We start from the raw sequence: 13,759 nt of genomic DNA, 5'->3' as shown, positions 1-13,759 counted from the left end.
TCAAAAAGAATTACTTTGCCTATATTTTTATTTATAGCAAACCTTTGTTCTTGTTTCAGAGAGAAGCTGGAGCAAAGACAGTCTCTACTTTCAGAATATACAGAATCTGTTGGATCAGAGAAGATTCAGGATGCCACTTGCCCTATAGATCTGTTCCTACTTTGAACTGACAAAGCTGCTTAGTCTAAGCCCACCCACACGGAATGAAGGTTCAAACAATATTTAAGTAAATTGAGGCATAACCTCTAACAGTAGTTAAATGCTATAAAATTGCTTCAGTATGATCATTACAATAGTTGCGCTTAAACATCAGTTAAACAGTTTCTTTTGGCTTTTCATGTTGACTTACATTAATGGATGACTGAATGACTGGGACACACAGATGGCATATTGCTTGGAAAAAAAACATTTACGTGCTGCAGGTAAATCTTAGATTCTCATTCTCCCAGTGACTCCATCTGCTCCTGTCAACTGGGACTGCTTCCTACCAGCTTTTCTTGTCACCCAGGAGAAAAAGATTAGGGAACACTGAGTGATATCCTAGCTCCCATCATACTCATTGCAAGAGACATACTCGTTCCCAGTACATGTTTGACCACACTTTGTCAATTTCTGTTTGAAAATGAAGTAATAGTTAACTTTTTATAAAATCGGATAATAGAACAAAAAAAGACAGCGCCCAACCTAGATGGAAATTAGTAGGAAAACTTTCAATTGGTCAGGAAAAGAAGACAGTTAAGATAATGATTTATCTTAAAGAAGGACACATTGGGATTCTGAATCCCAAAGGGTCAGTAAAAGGAGCACCAATACCTTTAATATTTTCCCATTTATTTTGTAAATGTAGCAACATGAAGTTCCACTAGATCAGAATTGATTAAGCAATCAGTTGAAACGTTTCAACATTTGCCACAAATCAAGAGGCAAACGCAAGATAAAGGAAGACATTTTTCAATAACACAGAGGAAGATATCAGAGGAAAGAAGTTGGAAATAATAATTGGGCTAAAGAGGTTAAAATATGAGGACAGATTGCTTTGGCCTGGCTTGTATTCCCCAGAATATGAAAGAGTTAGGGGTTATTAATTGACCTATTTAAAAGGATCATAGGAGCTGATATAGTTTAAATAGAGAGAACTTAGTTCCTTTAGTGAGAGAGTTCAGAACAAAGTCATATCCTTACACCGCCCTGCTAAGCCACCTTCAGTAGTGCTGTCAGAAAACATTGCTTCAAGAAACTGGTATTAGAAATCAGAACCAAAATCAGAAAGTGCTGGAAAAGATCAGCAGGTTCAGTAGCATCAATGGAGAGAAATGAAGTTGACATTTCAGGTCCAGTGGACCTTCTTCAGAATACGTACTACCAGACCTGATGAGTTTTTCCAGCAATCTCTTGTTTTTATTTGATTTCCAGCATCCACAGTTCTTTTGGGCTTTTGTATTGGAAGTCTGAAACTCTGTCCTCAAAAAAACTGTGAATTGTAAATTTCAAAATGGAATTTGACGAGAGTTTTGTTAAGAAAAGGTATTAAGACTTGCAGAACCAAACAGATAGCTGGAGTTAGGATGGAGATCATCCATTATCCAGTTGAATAATGGAAACATGCCTGAGCAGCAAAACAATCTGCTCCTGTTCCTTGCTTCCTTTACCAGTGACTTTATTCTTCTCATTTCATGTTGCAACTACTTTTAATTGCAACTTACATTTCTGGCCTTTTAACATAATAAACTGCCCCCAAGATAATTGTCAAAGCATTGGGTCAGCTGGCTTTATTTCCAATGGGAAAAGAATGAAGCATCATGTGAGGCTGCTGACTTTCTTTGAGCCATTTTCATGTTACCAGCAAATAATCGATGCCATTCCTGACATTTTTCAAAAAAAATCTAACTGTTCAAGCTTTTCAATTTTTAATGTAACTCATTCTGAGACCATAAAAATCTATTCAAAGCTCCAGAAAATGATACAAGTCTCTGTGTACAGGGAAAAAAAAAGTTTTAAACATTCACCATACAGCATAGAGTCCTGCCGTCCTGAAAGTTTTACAGCTCATTTAGAACGATGTAGCTACAGAAATTTCCAGTTCCCAGTCCATTGCATGAAATGCAATTGTAGATTTTTTTTCTAATAAACCTGTTCAGAGATGTTATTACATACCACTGGAGCAGGAGGGACTTGAACCTGGGCCTCCTGGCTCTGAGATAAGTACACTGTCACTGAAGAGCATTATGTTTCAGTTCCACTGAATCAGTACAAAAGATTATAAAGACATGTTATAAAGACGAGCTTAAGTTACTTACAGCAAATTTCTTCAATCTACTGCATTGGAAATTGTCGTAATGCCATTGGTTCAGTGAAAATTGGCTGATGCTTATTCAGCAGTTAAGACCAATTTCTGTTGTCAAGGGAACAATTTTAGCACCATATCAACGCAGCACATTGGAAAACCAAATCAATCACAAGGTGATAGGTGAAGATGTGATGTTGCTGAGTTGCTGATATCTTTTACATTGTGCGAGGTGCATCCATTAGATGTAAGTTATAGTGATGGGGCTTGTGTATGTAGTGGGTATTACACAATTCTGCCTAGTTTTACCTGTTGGTAATGTCAATGATGATGACACTGTACCCATTACCATTAAAAATGAATAGGAAGAAATTAGATCCTAGTGTGATTTCTTTTGGTGTTAAATGTAGGTTAAATGATTAATTTCTTGTTGCAATCTCCCACACAAACTTAACATTGGAAATGGGTGAACTGCCAAATAGGAAGACTGCAAATGCAGAGTGCCAAGATCCTCATTTAAAAATAAGACTTAGGACTCTGAATATGTTGATTAGTGGTGCCTGGGTCAAGCAGCAAAGATATACTTTTTTACTTAGTTGAGTGTGAATCCAGGAAGTTCAAACTCTCAAGATTCAAGCTCAGTCAGAGCAGCAGCCAACAGGAAAGGAGTGAAGTGAAACTGGGGAGGTGAACAGTGGCAGTGGAGCTTTCTCAAAGAAGCCTGAGGAGCAGGGCACAGATAAAGCTCAATTGGAACAGCAGAAGGAAAGGAGAGGAGTGGAACAAACCTCATTGAACCCAGAGGCAGAGTTGCTGTATTGACGTCTGGGTTCAAAAACTGACGCAAGGCAAGAGCCATAAAGCAGAGACTAGTATCAGGAGCAAGACATAGCATAAAGTCCTTATTATGTGGTTTGTAGCTTGTTAGAAATTGGGAGAGACAGAGACAGAGAAAGACAAAGACAGAGACAAAGACAGCAACAGAGACAAAGATAAAGAGATAGAAATCTGATTTGATGAGTACTGTAGTAGGAGAGGGAATTTATTCCTAGTTTATTGTCTGTAGTTGATAAGGATCACAAGGGCAGGAGAACTCAGTCCTATGGAATGCTCCTCCTGCAATATGTGGGAACTCAGAGACATTTCTGTGTCCATAGTGACCACGTGTGCAGGAGATGTGTTTAGCTGCAGTTCCTGATTGACTGCATGGAGTACTTGGAATTACGAATGGACTCTCTATGGAGCATCCATGAGGCTGAGGACATTGTGGATAGCCCATTTGGTGAGCTGGTAACACCACCAGTAAGGGCTACACAGACAGAAAAAAAACATTGGGTCATCACCAGGAAGATGAGTAAGTGTGAGCAGGCAATGCAGGAGTTCCCTGTGACCATCCCCCTCTCAACAAGCTTACCCAAGAGGAAATGACCTCTCAGCAGCAGCCAAGTTTGTGGCACCATGGTTAGTTCTGCTGCACAGCAGGGGATGAGAGAGACTGGGAGAGCTTTAGTGATAGGGGACTCACTTGTGAGGGAGACTGGCAGACCATTCTGTGGCAGCAAATGAGACTTTCAAATGATATATTGCCTTCCTGGTGTCATGGTCAGGGATGAATTAGATTAAGATTGATAAGGAGGATGTATTCAAACATATAGTGGGCATGAAGGTGCAGAAATTCCTAGGGCCTGATGAGATGTATCCCAGATTGCTATGGGAGGCATAGGAGGAGATTGCTGGGGTCCTAGCTGATATATTTAATGCTTCACTGGCCACAGGTGAAGGGCCAGTTGACTGGGGGATAGCTAATGTAGTCCCTTTGTCCAAGAACAGCAGGTAATTATAGACCAGTAGTTTGACATCGGTTGTCGGGAAATTATTGGAAAAAATTCTGAGCGACAAGATTAATCAAGACTTGGAAAGGCAGGAATTAATCAGCGACAGTCAACGTGGATTTGTTGGAGGGAGATACTGTCTGACTGATTTAATTGAGTTTTGTTTTGAAAAGAGGACTAAATATATTGATGAGGGTAATGCAGTAGATGTGGTTTACATGGACCTCATTAAGGCCTTTGACAAGGTCCCACATGGAAGGCTGGCCCAAAAGGTAAGATCCCATGAGATCCAAGGCAAATTGACAAAATGGATCCAATATTGACTTACAAATAGGAAGCAATGAGTAATGGTGGAGGGCTGTTTTTACAATTGGAAGCCTATGACCATTGGTGGAGTACAGGGATCAATGCTAGGATCCTTGCTGTTTGCTACACACGTTAATGACTTAGAGGTGAGTGGAGAAGATATAATTAGTAAGTTCTTCACCATGGATATCCAATCCCTCTACACCTCTATCCGCCATGACCAGGGCCTCCAAGCCCTCCATTCTTTCCTCTCCAGACGTCCCCAACAGTACCCTTCCACCGACACTCATTCGTTTGGCCGAACTGGTCCTCACCCTTAACAATTTCTCCTTTGAATCCTCCCACATCCTCCAGACCAAAGAGGTAGCCATGGGCACACATATGGGCCCCAGCTATGCCTGTCTCTTTGTTGGCTACGTAGAGCAGTTGATCTTCCGTAATTACACCAGCACCTCTTCCTCCGCTACATTGATAACTGCATTGGCGCCACCTCGTGCTCCCGCAAGGAGGTTGAGCAATTCATCAACTTCACCAACACATTCCACCCTGACCTTAAATTTACCTGGACCATCTCTGACACCTCCCTCCCCTTCCTGGACCTCTCCATCTCCATTAATGACGACCGACTTGACACTGACATTTTTTACAAACCCACCGACTCCCACAGCTACCTGGATTACACCTCTTCCCACCCTACCTCTTGCAAAAATGACATCCCATATTCCCAATACCTCCGCCTCCGCCAGATCTGCTCCCAGGAGGACCAGTTCCACCACAGAACACACCAGATGGCCTCCTTCTTTAGAGACCACAATTTCCCTTCCCACGTGGTTAAAGATGCCCTCCTACGCATCTCGTCCACATCCCGCATCTCCGCCCTCAGACCTCACCCCTCCAACTGTAACAAGGACAGAACGCCCCTGGTGCTCACCTTCCACCCTACCAACCTTCACATAAACCAAATCATCCGCCGACATTTCCTCCACCTCCAAACAGACCCCACCACCAGGGATATATTTCCCTCCCCGCCCCTTTCCGCCTTCCGCAAAGACCGTTCCCTCCGTGACTACCTGGTCAGGTCCACGACCCCCTTCAACCCACCCTCCAATCCTGGCACTTTCCCCTGCCACCGCAGGAACTGTAAAACCTGCGCCCACACCTCCTCCCTCACCTCTCTCCAAGGCCCTAAAGGAGGCTTCCAAATCCATCAAAGTTTTACTTGCACATCCACTAATATCATTTATTGTATCCGTTGTCCCGATGCGGTCTCCTCTACATTGTGGAAACTGGGCGCCTCCTAGCAGAGCGCCTTAGGGAACATCTCCGGGACACCCGCACCAATCAACCACACCGCCCTGTGGCCCAACATTTCAACTCCCCCTCCCGCTCTGCCGAGGATATGGAGGTCCAGAGCCTCCTTCACCGCCGCTCCCTCACCACCAGACGCCTGGAGGAAGAACGCCTCATCTTCCACCTCGGAATATTTCAAACCCAGGGCATCAATGTGGACTTCAACAGTTTCCTCATTTCCCCTTCCCCCACCTCACCCTAGTTCCAAACTTACAGCTCAGCACTGTCCCCATGACTTGTCCGGACTTGTCCTACCTGCCTATCTCCTTTTCCACCTATCCACTCCACCCTCTCCTCCCTGACCTATCACCTTCATCCCCTCCCCCACTCACCCATTGTATTCTATGCTACTTTCGCCCCACCCCCACCCTCCTCTAGCTTATCTCTCCACGCTTCAGGCTCACTGCCCTTATTCCTGATGAAGGGCTTTTGCCCGAAACATCAATTTCAAAGCTCCTTGGATGCTGCCTGAACTGCTGTGCTCTTCCAGCACCACTAATCCAGAATCTGGTTTCCAGCATCTGCAGTCATTGTTTTTACCATAATTAGTAAGTTTGCAGCTGAAATGAAAACTTGCAGTGTCATTGATAGTGGGGAGGATGATTTCAAGCTGCAATCTGATAATGGACGAGCACTTAAAATGCCAGGACATGGTAGGCTATTTTCCAAGTGCAGGTATATAAAATTAGTTTAGTTTGATATTAGTTGGTCAGCATTGCTGGTGGGCTAAATGACCTGTTTCTAGGTTGTATGACTCAATGAACTCTTGACAGCAAAACTGCAGCCCACTTCTGGCTTTTGCTCACTCACATCATATTCAGCTTTATCCCCAAACACAAAACTTACTCACACATCCCTTTACTCCCACCAGTTCTCTGACTTTTCCCTAGTCTAATGCTGGAGATTGTGAGGGGTATAAAGCAAGCATTGTTTCATGTCAACATGAAGAAGATAACAGCTCTCAAACCACGCAGGCATGGCTGGAAGTCACAGAAGTAGCAAGCAACCATAGTGTGGACTCTTTTAGATGGATACAGTGCTGAAAAAGGTCTAATAATCTAATAAAAGCAGGAAGAGTGAGCATTTCACATTTACAGTGGCAAGCAATGGCTTAGTGGTATTATCACTAGACTGTTAATCCAAAAACTCAGTTAATATGCAGGGGACCCCAGACCAAATGCCATCACAGCAGATGGTGGAATTTGATTTCAATGAAAAAGTCTTGATGTAAGAATCTGTTCATGACAAGAATTGTTGTGGAATGTCAGAAAGATCCATCTGGCTCGCTTATGTCCTTCAGGGAAAAAAAATCCGCCATCTTCACTGCCACTTCACATGTGACTCCAGACCCACAGAATGTGGTTGACTCTCAACTGCCAATGGTCGAGCAAGTGTGACAATGTAATCTTCAGAACTTTAATAACTTCATGGTTTGAAAGAATCAGCAGCAGCTCTTGTTTCCCGAGATGAAAGGGACAAGGAGAAACTGTTATAAAGGAACTATAAGCAACAAGCTGATTAACCATCCCTGGAAGAAAGAGTCAAAAGAACATAAACAAGTTGTTTCCTCGAAGAGACGGGTAACATCACTTGATAACCTGCTGCCTCATGGCAAATGGGCAATTAAGACTGTCTGGGAGAAAGTGAGGACAGCAGATGCTGGAGATCAGTCAAAATGTGTGGCGCTGGAAAAGCACAGCAGGTCTGGCAGCATCTGAGGAGCAGAGGAATCAATGTTTGGGGCATAAGCCCTTCATCAGCAATGATGATGGGCTCATGCTTGAAATGCCGATTCTTTTGCTCCTCGGATGCTGCCTGACCTGCTGTGCTTTTCCAGCGCCACACTTTTCGACCACGAATTAAGACTGCCTGCAGAAGGAATATCCTGAAGTAAGTAGGTAAGTTGCAGCATGGGCTGTTTAAAACAGATTAGACTCAAGATTAGAGTGGTGCTGGAGTTGCACAGCAGGTCAGGCAGCATCTGAGGAGCAGGAAAATCGACATTTCGGGCAGGAGCCCTTCATCATCCTGGATTTTCCTGCTCCTCGGATGCTGCCTGACCTGCTATGTATCTCTAGCATCACTCTAATCTTGACTCTAATCTCCAGCATCTGCAATCCTTACTTTCACCTGTTTCAAACAGATAGCTAACACTGAATGTAACAAGGAACACAGGAGTTACTTCAGATAAGAAGGCAAGCTACAGACTTGAGGCCTCCAAAAGAGTAATCAATGTTGGGGACAAAAGAATCTCAAGCATCATCAATAATGTCACACCACAAACTGGGAAGAGAGAAAATTGTACAAGAATTGAACACCAGAACATCGCAGCAGCAGAACTTCGAAGAATATCATTGCACAAGGATCAAACATTGGACATTTTCAGGGACGGACACTGGTGGTTGGAGTCATAGCTAAATTCTACCATTAGCCAAGTTGAGTTGAGAGGCTTGACTTACTTATTTGAGGGGTCTTATTTTGGTTGCTACATGCAATAAAGTTTAAATTATTCTTTGAGTACTTGATTATCTGTGAGATTTCTTAATAAAGAGCTGAATTAAAGATAACGAGCGGTGATTTACCCACAACAGAACCCACTCAGTTGCATCAATTGCTACAAAGCCTGAACAAAGGAATAAAACCAGATGGACCACCTGGCATTGACTCGGCATCAGACACTTCAACAGCAGAAACAGTCTGTTGACCCTGTGAAGTCCTCCTTATTAACATCTAGAAATGAGTGCCAAAATTGGGAGAGCTGTTTCAAAGACTTGTCAAGCAACAGCATGACATAATAATACTCACAGAATCATACCTGACCAACAATATCCCAGATACCGCCATCACCATGCCTGGATAGCTCCCAAACCCACTTCCATCTAGAAGGACAGGGCAGCAGCTTACTAGGAACAGCACCACCTGTAAGTTCCCCATCAAGCCATTTCCTATCCTGACTTGGAAATATAGTGCTGTTCTTTCACTGTTACTGGATCAATGCCCTGGAATTCAATTCCTAAGGGAATTGAGGGTCAACCGACAGGACATGAACTGCAATGGTTCTACAGGCAGCTCACCATCACCTTCTTAAGGGGCAACTAAGGACAGGCTATGAATTCTGGCCCAGCCAGTGACACCCGAAACCCATGAGTGATTCGAAGTATTTAGGTGCCAACAGTAATACTCTTGACTTCCCCAGCATTCTTCTGCACAACATTGCTCAGACCAACACATCTTGCAGCCCCTCTGTCTGCAGGCATGTCCTCACATCACCAGCTGAGTGGCCAATACTGACCATCATTCACTCCATGTCATCTCTCCCAGCCACACTCTTGAAATGTTGGCACTCCATGCTGTCCATACATTCAGTTTTACACACTCACAAGTGTCTGCCTTCCCACATTGGAGAGGATATTATTCCCTGTGTGACTTTGTTGATGTTAAATATAGGCCAAGTGATTAATTTCTTGATGCAATCTCCCACACACACAACCTAAACTATAGAAATGGGTGAGCTGCCAAGTAGGCAGTCAGCAGATGCGGTGTGCCAGGATCCTCATTCAAAAACAAGCCTTAGGACTCTTAAATATGTTAATTACTGATGCATGGGGCCAAACAGCAAAGAAGAAATTGAATGAAGAAGTTGAAGAAGAGTTGACAACTCATGATGAATTGATGTCTCGTGAACTAAAATACTAGAGATGAAATACCCAGTGTACAGTATAAACCCTTTCCTCGTGTCAGCAATAATTCCTGTCTTTCATCTCCCATGGATCCTTCAAGGATGACAACAGAACTGCAGCAAAAGGAATTTGAAGAGATCTCACAGTAGGGCAACTTGCAACATCAAATTGTATCCTGCAGTGAAGACAACGAGGTTCCCTCATAGGAAGCAAGCCATGAAAATTATAGACCAAATCGTTTAATGGGTGTGTAGCTGTATTGGCAATACATTCTTTAAACAAATATAGGAAAACATCTAGAAATTGAAAATACATCAAAGAACAATCAGCCTAAAATTCTAATAAGGAGGTCATAGTTGACCAACATTATTGAAGGTACTGATAGATAAGACTAATGTAATTGAAAAAAAAAATTGGATTTTAAACAGCCTCTACATATGTGCAACATAAAAACTTGACAAAGATTAAATGTTTGGTGTCACAGGTGTCACAACTCTGAAGAGAAGAGTGCACTGGAATTCAAGTCCCACTATTCCACAAGTTATCAGAAATCTAAAAATGACCAATTAAATCTCTCGTATCGTTAATGCCTGGCTATGTCAACTATCTAAGATAAAGGAAACTCTCACTAGGTTCAATGAATGAACAAGAAAACAAAACATTATTCATTAGAACAACGTATCTTTTAACAAGTGGTGAGACAGAGCATTAATTACTAATATGCAAACTTGAAGGATGCTCATTTTAAATCCAAACGTGTAAATATTCCTTCACAAAGAGAATAGACAACACATGATCTTACAGAAATATTGCGGTTGAAAAGTATAGGTACAAAGGGGCAAATTCTATGCAGCAACCTATCAGAAAGATGTTGTGAAACTTGAAAGGATTCAGAAAATATCTACAAGGATTTTGCCAGGATTGGGGGATTTGAGCTATAGGGAGAGGTTGAACAGGCTGGGGTTGTTTTCCCTGGAGCATCAGAGGCTGAGGGGTGACCTTATAGAGGTTTATAAAATCATGAGGGGCATGGATAGGATAAACAGACAAAGTCTTTTCCCTGGTATGGGGGGAGTCCAGAACTAGAGAGTGTAGGTTTAGGGTGAGAGGGGAAAGATATACTAGAGACCTAAGGGGTAACTTTTTCACGCAGAGGGTGGTACGTGTTTGGAATTAGCTGCCAGCGGAAGTGGTGGAGGCTAGTACAATTGCAACATATAAAAGCTATCTGGATGGGTATATGAATAGGAAGGGTTTGAAGGGATGTGGGCCAGGTGCTGGCAGGTGGGACTAGATTGGATTGGGATATCTGGTCGGCATGGACAGGTTGGACAGAAGGGTCTGCTTCCATGCTGTACATCTCTCTGACTCAATGACTCTAAGAGTCCAAAGCACAGGATAGAATGGCCTGATTTTCTCACAGTCCTTTCTTGGAGTTGTTAATTATATCAGGTTGCTATCGACTGTGGTGGTCTTCAATTTGGTAGCCAGTGGTTGGACCTCAGGTTTTCCTTGAGTTGGAAGTACTTCTTTTCTGCGTCTTTTAGTGCTGGTTTTCTTCCACTTGCAGAAAATGGACAAATTTGATTTGATGCATGTCTAAATCTCACTGTTTTCTGTCAGGTATGTGACAAGACTGCTACTTAAAATTAATGCAAAACCTGTTGCTAGGGAATTTTGTTTTTAACACAAAGACACCTGGTACCAGCTAGTCTCACAAAAGTATTACATCTAGCTTCTCCAAAAGTTACAAGAATTTGTGTGAATAAATGAAGACTGTAAATTTCAATTTTTTCTTCATTTAAAAGAAGTTGGATAGGGTAAATAGACAAGATCTTTTCCCTGGGGTGGAGAGTGCAGAACGAGAGGGCATAGATTTAGGGTGAAAAGGGAAAAATTTAAAAGGGACCTATGGGGCAACTCTTTGATGCAGAGGGTGGTGCGTGTATGGAATGAGTTGCCAGAGGAAGTGATGGAGGCTGGTACAATCACAACATTTAAAAGGCAGCTGAATGGGTATGTGAATAGGAAGCGTTTAGGGTGATGTGGGAAAAGTGCTAGCAAGTGTGACTGGATTAGATTAGGATATCTGGATATCTGGATGGCATGGACAAGATGGACCAAAGGGTCTGTTACCATGCTATACATCTCTATGACTCTAAGCTCATTCTCTGCAACACACTAGCTCAAAATTTCCATTTTCCAGTCTATAGCTCCAAAATCAAAATATATAAAATCCTTTTTTTTGCCTCCACACTTGGAGAGTTGAACCATATTTTTAAAATTTTCCATCACATGGTAAATATAACATGCATACAATAAACACATTAAAAAATTAAGCTAAATACTGCAGATGCTGAAAATCTGAAACAAAAACAAATTACTCAGCAGGTATGGCAGCATCTGTGGAGAGAAATAGAGTTAATGTTTCAAGTCTGGTATAGACGCTTAAAGTACAGGCTATAACACATGGACCAGCCAGACCGATTGCACTCCTCCAGCGCTTTCTGTGTTTGTTATCCAAAAACTTAACCTCATTCAATTTCTCTCATTCTTACACAGGATATGTGTAACATCTTTTCTTCTCAAATTTTCAACATACCCCAACATCATTTCAATCTTGATAATGGATTTGTAATTATAATACTCTTTCCAGAGAAAAGAGAAATTCTTATATCAAGCTAAATTGAAAAGTTGCATCAAAATAATTTTGCATTTTTAGTTCTAAATTTATCAAGTTTCTAAACAAAGTCATTACTTCCACTAGAAGCTCCAACAATATACAACACTCTTGACAACATCCTGGACAAAGCACCTATTTGATTGATACCACATCCACAAACATCTATTCCCTCCACCATCGACGCTCAGCAGCAGTAAATACCATTTACAATATGCACTGCAGAAATTCACCAAATCTCCTTAGATATCATTTTCCAAACCCTCATCTAGAAGGATAAGAGCAGGTGATACATGGGCACACTACTACGTGTACAAGTTCCCCTCCAATACTCTCACCACCTCGACCTAGAAATATATCACTATTCCTTCAATGTCCCTGGGACGAAATGCTGGAACTCCCACCCTAAGGACATTGTGGGTGTACCGATGACACATGGACTGCATCAAGAAGGCAGCTCACCACCACCTTCTCAAAATCTAGGGATAGGCAGTAATATTACTGCCAATGACACCTACATCCCATAAATTTTGTTTTAAATGTCTAATTTAAAAGATTTATAAGATAGAGTCTGTCCAATAAAAGTAATTAGAAGGATTTTACAACTGTGGTAAGATTGGGAGATTTGTAATTTAGACCACAATTTAGCAGGAAGAAGTTTGTTTTGTTATTTGCACAACTTCAATTCAAGATCCTTCTATAAGAACTCAAATTCTTGTTGTTGGTGTTTGTTAATAGAAATATCTCTTCATATTAAGACTCATGAGTGGTTCATCTCCTGTACTGTAAACCAAACAGGCCCTTTAGCTTCACATTGTTTTGTAGTAATATATTCTTTTTTAACTACACAATCAAAATTGCATACCAAGCTTCAAAGGGGAGGATAGGTCAGCAACAACGACTTAAATGCAAGCAATATTTTCTAAATATGTACTCACTTCCCTTTTGATTTACATGGCATCTCTATTGTTGGTTTTATTTCTATATTGCCATCAATTCGTATTTAGGAGAGTTTAGTACTGAAAATAAAACAAAAATTCCCTAGGCGCTTGTTCACTTGTAAATCAATTGACTCTGTCAGTGGCCTCCCTCACTTCAATGTGCCAAATGTGTTAAATTGCTCTTTCTTTACTCTAGCAAACTGACACAACAGCTGAATGACCTCCAACTGCGCAGAAAGCATTCACAGTTTTATGGACTTTTATTTACTTTTGTTATTTTCCTTATGTTCTTGGACTCTACTTCTGATCATTTTCAATGTTTTTTCAAACACTCTTGAGACTTTCAACATTGTGAACCTTCATATTATTGGCACTTAATAAATATGCATTTTTTAAGTATTAAAATGGTTATTACATAAATATGCAAATAAAGATTTATCAGGTTTTCACAATGGTTCATTCAAATGCACTTTAAAACATTTATCAACCGTTCAGATGATATATTTTTCAATGGCTTTAATTTATAAACTAATTTTCCCTCTGACTTCTATTAATGGATTAAAGTCTATGTTTTTGGTATTATTTAACTCTTCACATTATTTAACTCTTTCGACCTTAAGGAAAGATGGTGGGAGGGAGCCAGATTCAGCTCGACATACAATAGGACAGTAAATGTTCTGACAGAA

General features: G+C 41.4%; 1 protein-coding gene across 2 annotated transcripts in view; it reads left to right on the top strand.

Annotated features, from left to right (window-relative positions):
* Window positions 1–13,759, top strand: part of LOC140480647 (leucine-rich repeat and death domain-containing protein 1-like) — a 258,495-nt gene that overhangs the window by 147,084 nt on the left and 97,652 nt on the right. Inside the window, exons 3-4 of one of the 2 annotated variants that reach the window (XR_011961359.1) lie at window positions 60–209; window positions 13,270–13,354. The gene's annotated coding sequence lies outside the window, so the exon portion shown is untranslated. Of the gene's footprint in view, window positions 1–59; window positions 210–13,269; window positions 13,355–13,759 lie in introns of those variants that run through there. The other variant, XR_011961358.1, reaches the window with a different exon arrangement.

The sequence above is a fragment of the Chiloscyllium punctatum genome, chromosome 8 (assembly GCF_047496795.1).
Source record: "Chiloscyllium punctatum isolate Juve2018m chromosome 8, sChiPun1.3, whole genome shotgun sequence".
Taxonomy (NCBI): domain Eukaryota; kingdom Metazoa; phylum Chordata; class Chondrichthyes; order Orectolobiformes; family Hemiscylliidae; genus Chiloscyllium; species Chiloscyllium punctatum.
Note: the sequence above shows the minus strand (reverse complement) of the source record. Positions and strands in the feature narration are given on the sequence as shown.